General features: G+C 52.3%; 1 non-coding gene across 1 annotated transcript; it reads right to left on the bottom strand.

The window, feature by feature from the left end:
- Nucleotides 1-442: 442 nt before the first annotated feature.
- On the bottom strand, nucleotides 443-580 carry LOC119946648. The gene has a single exon (XR_005456445.1). It is a non-coding gene; the product is annotated as a small nucleolar RNA SNORA7 (small nucleolar RNA).
- Nucleotides 581-8,984: the final 8,404 nt, after the last annotated feature.

The following is an 8,984-nucleotide window of genomic DNA, read 5'->3' as shown; positions in this document are numbered from 1 at the left end:
CCATTGGATTTGATGAGAAGGAGATCACTGGTGACCTTTGAGGAGGCAGTTTCTGGGAAGTGAAGGGGAAAGAAGCCAGAATGGAGGGGTCAGAGAGAAAACTGGAGGAATGGAACTTGAGACAGCAGGTGTAGACAACTCGCTTACGGAGTTTGGAAAGGAATGGTAGGAGGGAGACGGGGTGGTAACTGGAGGAAGCCATGGGGTCAAGGGAGGGATTTTTTGTCTTGTCTTATGCGGTCAAGTCGTCTCCGACCCACTGTGACATCATGGACACATCTCTGGCAGAACGCCCCACCTCCATCTACAATTGTTCTGGTAGAGTTTTCTTGGTAAAAAAAATACAGAATTGAATTACCATTGCCTCCTTCTACGCAGTAAACTTGAGTCTCCACCCTCGGCTCTTTCCCATGCCACTGCTGCCCAGCCCAGGGGAGTCTTGACTTGCTGCAGACTGCCTTCCGATCACTAGCCACTGGCCAGGCTAAGAATGGAATGGGTATGTCTCTGCTTGACTCTCCCTCCCGTAATCGAGACTGGTAGAGTACTGGAAACTCTCCAGGTACGATCCTGAGAGGGTAAGGGTTTTTTTTTTTTTTAGGCTAGGAACATGGGCATGTTTGAAATCAGTGAGGAAGAAGCCAGCGGAGAGCAAACAGTTGAAGATGGTGGTCAGGGAGGAGAGACGGAAGGGGGCAAATGCTTAGATAATATGTGAAGGGAGGGTTAGGGGGTTCCCCTGACGTCACACGCTAGGTTTGGGTGGGCATAGGGTTATGCTGCGGGTTTGGTACACAACATGCAGCGTCATGGGTATCTATATGTCCGGTGTCCGTGTGAGCTTCCTGTGAATTCTGGTGGCTGGCCCGATCCAGGTCTAACTCTAAGGAATCAGACAATCATATTATTGAGTGCTTACAGTGTACGGAGCACTGTACTAACTAACCGCTTGGGAGAGTACAATATAACAGGAAACAGACGCGTTCCCTGTCCACAACGTGCTTACAATCCACAGTCTAAGCAGCATGGCAACCTAGTGGAAAGAGCCTGGGCCTATGAGTCAGAGGACCTTGGTTCTAGTCTCAGCTCTGTCATGTCTGCTGTGTCACCTTGGACAAGCCACTTCACTTCTCTGTGCCTCAGTTTCCTCAACTGGAAAATGGTATGAAATAAACTCCAGTCCTCCCTCCTACCTAGACTGTGAGCCTCCTGTGGATCGGGGATGGTGCCTTGTATCTATCCCAGTGCTTTGTACAGTGCTTGGCACTACTACAGCTAATATTATTACTATTCAGTCTGGCCAATGCAGAAATTCTCCAACCACCAAACGGGCCCCCTCTTTCCCCACGGACCAGGCACTCTCCCACAGTTCTCCATTACTACCAGACTTTCTCCAGATCCCCTAAGGACCGAGGCTCTCTTTCCTACAGGATTATCCACGCGTGAGTCCTTACGCCTGGTGCCTTGGAGGCCTTTTTGGGGGGTCCGGGGGAGGGGGCCACCAGAGGAGAGCTACCAGATGTTCTCGAGGTCAAAGTGGGGCACTTCGGCTGCCCTCGCCCGGGCAGGGGGTTGGACTTCTGGAGGGCTGAACATGTGCTGGGGAAACAGGAGAGTCAGAGGCAGCAAAAGAGAGAAAGTCAGCGATACAGAGACTGAGGCTGTCAGACAGACCAAAAGATAATACAGTCAGGAAGGGAGAGAGGGAGAGAGAGCGAGGGAGAGAGAGCAACAGCAACTGGGATGATGATGATGGCATTTGTTAAGCCCATTCTATGTGCCACATGCTGTTCTAAGCACTGGGATAGATACCAGCTAATCAGGTTGGATACGGTCCCTAACCCAAATGGGGCTCACAACATTAATCCTTATTTTACAGATGAGGTAACTGAAGCACAGAGAAGTGAAGTGACTTGCCCAAGATCACACAGCCTACAAGTGACGGAGCTGGAATTAGAACCCAGGACCCGTGTTCTATCCACTAGGTCATGCTGCTTCTCAGAGTGAGAGGGGCCCCCTTTCCCACCCCATCCTTTCTCACACTGGACCAGGCAGCAGATATAAGGAGCAGGACAAGATAGGCTTTGATCCCAAAACAATCAATGGCATTTATCCATCAGCAAATCGAAGGTAGTTACTAATCAATCAATGGGTTTTTTGAGCAATCATTTGTATTTTTTGAGCGCTTACTATGTGCACAGCACTGTGTTAAGTGCTTGCTTACTCTACTAAGCACCCACTGAGTGCCGAGCATTTGGTGCCCAGGTCTCCCAGGGAGTATGGGGCCGGGCGGGGGCTGTGATCTCCCACTCCCAGTGTCAGGGAAGTGTCACGTTCCCCGCTCCACACCCACCCCTCGTGCACCCGCATGCCCACTCCATGATGGCTGAATCTAGGCGGACACGGATGTTGGGAAAACCACTCCCTAAATCTCTCAATCAATCCATACCATTTCCAGAATGCCCACTCTGTGCAGAAGGGTGGACTAAGCTCTTGAGAGGGTCCTGATAATAATAATAATAATAGTAACAGCAGTTAGGGGTATTTGTTAAGTGCTTACTATGTGTCAAATACTGTCCTAAGTGCTAGAATACACACAATCCTGCCTTCGAGGAGCTTACAGAGCCCTGACCCGAGCACTTTGGAGAGTACAAGAGAGTTAGTAGACATGAGGCCTTTACTGGCTAAGGCCATCCCTTGTCCAATCCCTCCTGCATCCAGTTGTTCCCCAGGTGGCCGCCCGTGGCCGGCCCATCCGCTATGGGTACTCTGGGCCCTCACCTGGACCTTGGCAGGGTGGGCATCCCTGAGCTCGGGTCTCCCGGAGGTCCCCTGATCCCAGGGCAGGGCAGCGGCACTTCCAGGTGGGCAGGGTCAGCGAGGGCAGCATGGTGGGGGGGCATTGGGGACGGCCAGAGGCTCTCGCTGGTGTGGGGGCTTGGGAGCAGGGCCGGACGTGCCAGATGTTTCCTTCCTTCTCCTCCCCAAGGGCCGGGGGAGGGGGCCCAAAAGCTCTCAGCTCTCCCCAGCCCTGCCCAGGCCAGATCCGGCCGGGGAGGGGGTGATGGGTGGAGTGGCAGGGCGGCTGCCCCCGTGTGACCCAGGGCCCTGCATTCCCAGCTCAGGGAAGCATCTGAGGGCCCAGCCCGACTCTGAGCCGGTGGAGAAGTCCAGCTTCCCGGTAGGGCCCGGGGGTGGGAATAGCTCTCTGTGCTGCGGCCCACAACCCCCAAATCTCGCCCTCTGATTATCCCAATGACAGGATCCATTAAGTGCCAGCCCTGTGCCAAGCGCCGTGGTCGATATGGGAGCGTCAGATTGGGTATCGTTGCCCACGGTCTTATGGAGAGGGTGAGCAGGAATCCCATCCCCATTTTTCAGAGGAGGAAGCAGAGGTTCAGAGAGGTCGAAGGACTTTCAACCTCCAGGACGCCGTGGGCCAAATTTGGGGGTGAGGCTGCCCCCAGATACCTTGCGGTATTGTAATGGGCTGACCGGATCCCAGTGAGACCATCGCACCCCCTTGAACGGTTGGGAAGGAATAGAGGTGGATGGCCAGGGGATGGACAGGTTGGACCTCTCAGAGTGATCCAGCTTGTCCTCCGAGGGACTCTGGGGTGGAACATTCCCTTGAGGGAAGCTCCTTCTACTGGCTCCTTCTATTGACAAACAGGATGTTCTTTCCGACGTTTAACCTGAGTCCCTCTTGCTGCTGGCCAAGCTCATTTCCTCCTCACCCTGCGGAGGTGGGAAACAGCTCATCATCCTAACCCTCCTCCTCCTCCCAATAACCTTTTCCACACTCGGCTGGCTGTCCACCACCTCCCTGTCCCCCAGGCTGCCCTCTCCTCCCTTCCTTGTTAGACTGGAGGGGTCGGTAGTATGTGTGCATGTGTGTGTGTGTTTATGGGGATGGGGGATCCCTGAGGTAGTTAGTAGTGTGTGTGTGTGTGTGTGTGTGTGTGTGTGTGTGTGTGTGTGTGTGTGTTTATGGGGATGGGGGATCCCTGAGGTAGTTAGTAGTGTGTGTGTGTGTGTGTGTGTGTGTGTGTGTGTGTGTGTGTGTGTGTGTTTATGGGGGGTGGGCTGGGGCCTGAGAAACAGTGCTGAAGTTCAGCCCTGGCCTTGGCGGGCCCACCCCACCCCCCAATCCAGGCAAGGCCGGACCGGACAGAGGCATCTGGGCGACCTTGGCTCTGGCCCGGCCCGGCCTTGACCGTGGTTTCCAGTTGGGCCGGAGCGGTGGCCGGCCAGCTCCCTGGTCCGTCTCTGTCCATCTGCTTCTAGCCATCTTCTCCGAGGGGGAAACAGCTGCGGCGCTTCCCTTCCTGCACAGGGACCCCGGCCTCTTCCTCCCCCCTTCTCCTCCTCCTCCGGGAGATGGGGGCCCTCGAGGCCAGCGGGGAGGCAGGGGAGGAGGAGAGCAGAGGGGAGGCGTGGGGGTCTGGCTCTTTCTCTGGCCTCTTCCTCCAGTCCCCCTTTGGGTCTCTCCTCGGAGGCTTGGATCACCCCTCCCCTCCCCAAGACCTTGGGGGTGGGGGATGAGGGCAGAACTGTGCGGGGGAGAAATCAAGTCCTCGCTGCCGGTCTGTGGGGGATTGGGGCCGAGAGGGCCTGGAATCTCGCGGTGTGGGACACCAGGAAGGGAAAGGAAACAGAAAAGGAAAGGGGAAAAGGAAAGGGGAAAAGGAAGCAGCATGGCTCAGTGGAAAGAGCACGGGCTTTGGAGTCAGAGGTCATGGGTTCAAATCCCAGCTCCACCAACTGTCAGCTGTGTGACTTTGGGCAAGTCACTTCACTTCTCTGTGCCTCAGTTCCCTCATCTGTAAAATGGGGATTAAGATTGTGAGCCCCACGTGGGACAACCTGATCACCTTGTATCCCCCCAGCGCTTAGAACAGTGCTCTGCACGTAGTAAGCGCTTAACAAATACCATCATTATTATTATTATTACTTATTAAAAGGAAAGGGGAAAAGGAAAGGGCCTCCCCGCTCTAAGGGTAAGGGCAAGGGGCAGGCTCCATGGGGCAGGTGGCTGCTGCAACCCGGAGCGGTGGAGGGGAAGTGAAGGGTGATCGGGTGGTGCTTTCCTCCTCGCACACATGCATACATACAGTCATTCACTCGTCTCCCCCTTCTATATAATAACAATAATGATGGCATTTATTAAGCACTTACTATGTGCAAAGCACCGTTCTAAGTGCTGGGGAGGTTACAAGGTGATCAGGTTGTCCCATGTGGGGCTCACAATCTAAATCCCCATTTTTACAGACGAGGTAACTGAGGCCCAGAGAAGTGAAGTGACTTGCCCAAAGTCACACAGCTGACAAGTGGTGGAGCCGGGATTTGAACCCATGACCTCGGACTCCAAAGCCCGGGCTCTTTCCACCGAGCCACGCTGCACGCTGCTGCTTCTAGACTGTGGGCCCACTGTTGGGTAGGGACCGTTTCTATATGTTGCCAATTTGGACTTCCCAAGTGCTTAGTACAGTGCTCTGCACACAGTAAGCGCTCAATAAAAACGATTGAATGAATGAAGTGTACACACATACATACACACGTGCACACGCACTCGCCGCCGGGGCAGTGGGGGAGGGAGGCCGCCCCCTCGCGGCCACGCGGGGAACTGAAGGTCCCGTGCTGCCAATTCCAACGAGAAATAAGCATCTCCCCCATCCCGAAATAAGCATCTTCCCATGCTGCTAGGGAAGCAAGGTGGCTCAGTGGAAAAGAGCCCAGGCTTTGGAGTCAGAGGCCATGGGTTCAAATCCCGGCTCCGCCACATGTCTGCTGTGTGACCTTGGGCAAGTCACTTCACTTCTCTGAGCCTCAGTTACCTCATCTGTAAAATGGGGATTAAGACTGTGAGCCCCAGGTGGGACAACTTGATCACCTTGTATCCACCCCCAGCGCTTAGAACAGTGCTCTGCACATAGTAAGCCCTTAACAAATGCCATCACCATCCTCAGCATCATCCCAACCTGCCCAGGCGGTGTGTGAATTCACGGGCTGTGAATGCGTGTGCAGGTGGGTGTGTGCAAATGACTTGCTCCCCGGGCTCTTCCCCGCTCCCAGCCCCACAGCCCTGATGGACATATCTGCCATTTTATTTATCTGCATTGATGTCTGTCTCCCCCCTCTCCGGGCTACAAGCTCGTTGTGGGCAGGGAATGCCCCTGGGGTTGTGCTGTACTTTCCGCAACGCTTAGTAGAGTGCTCTGTGTTCAATAAATCTCCCTCCGTACATCCGCCAAGCTAGCTCTCTTCCTCCCTTCAAAGCCCTTCAAAGCCCTAGGAGGAGCTCACCTCCTCCAGGAGGCCTTCCCAGGCTGAGCCCCCTCCTTCCTCTCCCCCTCCCCCCAGCACCTGTATATATGTATATATGTTTGTACGTATTTATTACTCTATTTCTTTATATATTTTATTTGTACATATTTATTCTATTTATTTTATTTTGTTAATATGTTTTGTTTTGTTGCCTGTCTCCCCCTTCTAGACTGTGAGCCCGCTGTTGGGTAGGGACTGTCTCTATATGTTGCCAACTTGTACTTCCCAAGTGCTTAGTACAGTGCTCTGCGCACAGTAAGCGCTCAATAAATACGATTTAATTAATGCATGAATACAACTGAATGAATGAATGTTATTTACTAGGCACAAAACACTGTGTTAAGCGCCTGGGAAAGTATGGCAGGCGCCCAAGACACATTCCCTGCCCCAAATAAGTTTCTAGTCTAATAGGGAGAAGAGATAGACAGACAGACACACACACACCCCACCCCCTCCACCAATCAAAAAATCATTACACTGTACTCTCCCAAACGCTTAGTACAGTTCTTGGCACAAAGTAAACGCTGAATGAATTCAACTGACTCACCATCGGATTCCTAGCACTCAATCACCTCGCCCCCTCCTATCTATCCTCACCCCTCTCCCACCAAACCCCAGCCTCCAAACTTCACTCACCTAAAGCCAACCTACTCACTGTGCCTTGATCTCCTCTCTCACGCTGGTAACTCACACTCTCCCTTCAGTCTGGAACTCCCTCTCTTTTCAAATTCGACAGCATGCTGCTCTCATCTTCAATGGTACTTACTGAGCATTTACTATGTTCCAGAGCACTGTACTAAACGCTCAGGAGAGTAAAATGCAACAGAGGTGGCAGACACAGCCACTGCCTATAATGAGTTTATATTCTCCCATCTTTCAAATCCCTTCTAAAATCCTAGTGCCTCTGGGAAGACTTCCCTGCCTAATCTCTCATCTCCCCACCCTATTCTCCATCCCTTCTGCATCGCCTATGCATTTGAGACTGAACCCCAAGACATTTAGGATTCCACCCCCACCAACCTACATATCCTTAAACTCAGTTCTTTCCCCTACCTGTAATTTATATTAATGTTGGCTTCCCACACTAGACTTTAAACTCGAGTGAAGGAATCATGTCTACCAGCTCTATCACACTCTCCCAAGTGTTATAATATAGTGATGAAGTTAGATATAAATTTGTAAATGCCAAAGGTGACTGTTGGGAATCGACGACAGAGTGTTGGGAGTGCGTCAGGGAGGGCTTTCTTTAGGGGGAAAGATTGCAAGACACTTTGTAAGCTCCTTGTGGGCAGGAAAAGTATCAACCAACTCCGCTGAACTGTACTACCCCAAGTGCTTGGTAAAGAGCTCTGCAGAGAGTAAGCGATAAATAAATACCATTAATTGATTTAAATCTAGGGAGAATAGTGGTCTGGATTATTTTGAGGGGGAGCTCCTTGAGGACAGGGATTGTGTTTATCAACTTTTTAATTATTATTATTAATAATAATAATGGCATTTATTAAGCGCTTACTATGTGCAAAGCACTGTTCTAAGCACTGGGGAGGTTACAAGGTGATCAGGTTGTCCCATGGGGGGTTTACAGTCTTAATCCCCATTTTACAGATGAGGTCACTGAGGTCCAGAGAAGTTAAGTGACTTGGCCAAAGTCACACAGCTGACAAGTGGCGGAGCCGGGATTTGAACCCATGACCTCTGACTCCAAAGCCCGTGCTCTTTCCACTGAGCCATGCTGATTTGTTATGCACTTACTATGTCAAGCACTGTTCTAAGCACTGGGGAAGATACAAGCTAATCAGGTTGGACACAGTTCATGTCCCACATGGGGTTTACAGTCAATCCCCATTTTACGGATGAGTTAGCTGAGGCACAGAGAAGTGAAGTGACTTGACCATGGTCACACAACAGACAAGTGGAGGAGCCGGCATTAGAACCCAGGTCCTTCTGACTCCCGGGCCTGGGTTCTTTCCAAAAGGCCACTCTGCTTCTCAATACAACTCTATTATACTGTGCACTCCCAAGTACTTATTACAGTGTGCCACACAAAGTAAGCTAATAAATACCCTGGATTGATTGACTGATTGAATGAGGGAGTTCCGGGATGTGTAGGCAAAGGTTTGGAGGCAGGAGTGTGAAGAGTGAGTTTAGGAGGGGTGAAGAGAGTGCGAGCAGCAGAACAGTGGATGAGGAGAGCGGACCTGTGAGACGGTGGCCAGGAGTTTTTGTTTGACACGGAGGGATGTGGGAAGCCATGATTGGTGAGGCAAAGGTGCGTATGCAGGGGTGTTGTGTACATGCAGACATTTGAGTGCGTGTCTGTGGGCAGAAGTCAGCTATTTATTGAGCGCTCACTGTGTGCAGAGCACTGTATTAAGTGCTTGGGGGAGTGCAATACAACAATATAACAGACACATTCCCTGCCCACAGACGACCAGCCTAGGACCAGGGTAACCCACTCTGCTCACACTGGCCTGACCTTTGAACTCCCGTCCCACTGTAAGGTGACAACAGCAGGGCTGCCCCCATTTGCCCAGCCTTTTACGGAGAAGCTGGCAGGGACACAGGCTGGGGCTCAGTGGGGGTGGGTGGGTGGAGCAGGAGGACTCGGGAGGGGGTCACGCCCAGCTGTCGGCCCCAGGAAGCCTCTGCCCGGTGGG

This window comes from Tachyglossus aculeatus, chromosome 27 (genome assembly GCF_015852505.1).
Source record: "Tachyglossus aculeatus isolate mTacAcu1 chromosome 27, mTacAcu1.pri, whole genome shotgun sequence".
Classification (NCBI taxonomy): domain Eukaryota; kingdom Metazoa; phylum Chordata; class Mammalia; order Monotremata; family Tachyglossidae; genus Tachyglossus; species Tachyglossus aculeatus.
Note: the sequence above shows the minus strand (reverse complement) of the source record. Positions and strands in the feature narration are given on the sequence as shown.